General features: G+C 38.1%; 1 pseudogene; it reads right to left on the bottom strand.

Annotated features, from left to right (window-relative positions):
- Positions 1-955: 955 nt before the first annotated feature.
- On the bottom strand, positions 956-1,651 carry LOC144224597 (small ribosomal subunit protein eS24 pseudogene; annotated as a pseudogene).
- Between the last annotated feature and the right edge of the window lie 1,291 nt (positions 1,652-2,942).

The raw sequence follows: 2,942 nt of genomic DNA, 5'->3' as shown, positions 1-2,942 counted from the left end.
TGTGAGGACATGACCTGAGACAAAATCAAGAATTGGACACTTAACTGACTGAGCCACCCAGGCACCCCCATCAATCACCCTTTTATAAAATGTCCAAATGGGCTCCCACAGCCCCTGCCTTTTATAAGGGTTCAAAGAGAGAAGTCAAGAATATTGGTATTAAACCTTTCCTGATCAATGACACTAGCACACTGGAGACACGAAGGAAATGATGGATGCTGAGAAGAGGGAATTAGAGAGAAGAGTGTCAATTAATCTCAGACTGGAGATCATGCAGCATAGTGTGAAGTGAATGGGTCTGTTTTTGAAGAGACTGGGAAGTAAACTTGACTTTACCACTTCAAGTGATTATTTACATTTACCAAGTACTTTTTATTTGCCTGTGTTTCAGAAATTTGAATAACGTGTAAATGAACTTGTTTGAAAGGAAGAGGGGAAAGAACATAACCCATGCTGATATAAATTAACTTTGCTCTCAGATTATTTATGTAATAAACATAAAACTAGTTAGAAAATCCATGGGTTTATAGCTAATAAATAGTCATAAAAACACAAATTTATAATTAAATACAAAAAATATGAACATTAATAAAAATCACATTAAACAAGCGTGGATTTTTCTTGACAGGTGATACTGTTTTGCTGAAATAAAGTCCCTGCTTGCCATGGAATTGCTATGATGTAGGTTGTTTTGCAATTGAAATGTCAATTCTGTCATACACAATGGAGAAATTGAAACTGTGATCATTTTTCTCTATTCAAATTAGTACAAAACTGTTGTTCCTTTTGTGTGGTGTGATGTAACTTGACGTTCATTTGGAGTGTGTTTATCATTCATATAGTAGAATTGCCACAATTCTTTCATTACTGCCCAGCAATTAAAATGGTGCTATTTGTGACTGACATTTTTTTAAAGTTCTTAGTTTATTAATCCTCTTGTGACAAATCTGTACAATCACCACAGATAAAGTAGCTGAAGGCTCTTTACTCCTGTTACCCAGTCTCTAGCTGACTTTTTGCTAGCACTGGTAATCGCTTTTGCACTTCCCCTGACTCTCTTCGTTCTGTTCTTATGTCCCTTTCACTGTTTCCTTGAATCTTTTTCTTTTTTAAAATTTTTTCAATGTTTATTTATTTTTGGGAGAGATAGAGTGCAACAGGGGAAGAGGCAGAGAGGGAGACACAGAATCTGGAGCAGTCTCCAGGCTCTGAGCTGTCAGCACGGAGCCCCATGCTGGGCTGGAACACATGAACTATGAGATCATGAGTTGAGCCAAAGTCATGTGCTTAACTGACTGAGCCACCCTCACCCTTGAACTGAGATTCAAGAGGTACCCCTCTTGAATCTTTTTTGTCTCATATAGGCCATGTCCTTGAACATCTGTGTTTGGCTTCATTTTTCTTCACATAATCCAAGGAATCATAAATCAGGCCAAAGCCAAATGTCTTGCCACCAGCAAAATGGCTTCTGAACCCAAATACAAAGATGGTATTTGGTGCAGTCTGCTACCTTTTGGCTAGTTTTTCCCCCAAATTTCTGCTTAGGTACTGTTGCCTTTCCAGGACAAAGAACATCAATGACCATTTGTTGCTGCTGAAGTGATCAGTTGGTCATGCGCTTCCTGGTCGGGATAGTTACTGTGTTGTTCATGATGGTGGCTGAGCTTCAAGAAACCAGTGAGGAAAAGCTGCAATTGACAACCTTTTAAGTAGGAATACAACTGTGAGCCCTGAAATTTTTTGGAAATATTTTTTAATATAAACTGGTCATCCAGATTATCCCTAATATAGAAATGTTAATATTTTCTAAGTTATATTTTGTATTATTTTTGGAGTATTTAGATTTTGCAGTATCTATTGCTGAGAGTTTCCAATGTCCATTCTCCTTCTCATCTTTAGTTACAGAATCATATTTTCCTACTGGGAACATTGCTGCCCATATAATAGGGCATATTCGCCGAAGTTTCTTGAACCTGGGTGAGGACATGTGCCATCAGGAAAGACCTCACTGGAAGTTCTATGAGGTGCAGCCATCAAGAATACTAGAAAAGATGATGTTTCCTTCTTTGCCTTTTTGCTCCTCTCTGACACCTTTAGTATGGATCTGTTGGCTGGAGTGCTCAAATTATATTGGCTTGTAAGGACAAGAGTACTAAAAGAGGGATGTTGAAGTAGAAAGGCAAGATCTCACGATGTCTTCTGACCATGGAGCCATCATACAAGTCTTGGCTTGATTTACAGGAAAGACAGATGCAATCTTATTTCTGAAGTTGTGTAAGATTAATTGTTCTGATACAAAACTATAATGTATACTTATTCAACTTTCACAATATTATCCATAAAATTTCTCAAAATGTGCATACTCTTCACTTATTCACATGAGATGCAGACAAGAACCTATGCTGTAGAGTCAGTATCAAAAGCCAGTCTCCACCATCTATTAGCTATGTGACTTGAGGAAGCTACCTAATCTCTGTAATTTTCTGATCTGTATAATGGGGATAGAGATATAGTGGGGCTATGAAGATTAAATACAGTCAGTCACGCACGTATCAGGGTCACCAAACCAGATGGCATAAATTAGGTAAATTGTGACTTGACATTGATGATGATGATGATGATATCTGCATAAACATGGACAGTAATTTCTCATCACACTCCCATATAACCCAAGGATGGGCAAAGTGTGAGAGGAACAAAGTTGATGTTCTTTCTGAAGATATCTGAAGAGATGCCTGAAAAACTCTATATGTAGCTCAAGAAAAAGCTGTGTATCTTAAACTATAATCTTTCCAATTGTGTGAGAGAAGATGCAGATCCCTCCTTCAGACTATGATTTTTCACATATATTCCCCCTTGAGAGCACGTGTGTTATGAAGCCATCCAACACATATGTTGCTGATGGCCTGGCATGTCCTTAACAAGCACATGAGCCCCTCTCA

Source organism: Crocuta crocuta, unplaced genomic scaffold, assembly GCF_008692635.1.
Source record: "Crocuta crocuta isolate KB4526 unplaced genomic scaffold, BGI_CrCroc_1.0 scaffold152, whole genome shotgun sequence".
NCBI lineage: Eukaryota > Metazoa > Chordata > Mammalia > Carnivora > Hyaenidae > Crocuta > Crocuta crocuta.
This window is presented reverse-complemented; position numbering and strand designations above follow the sequence as displayed.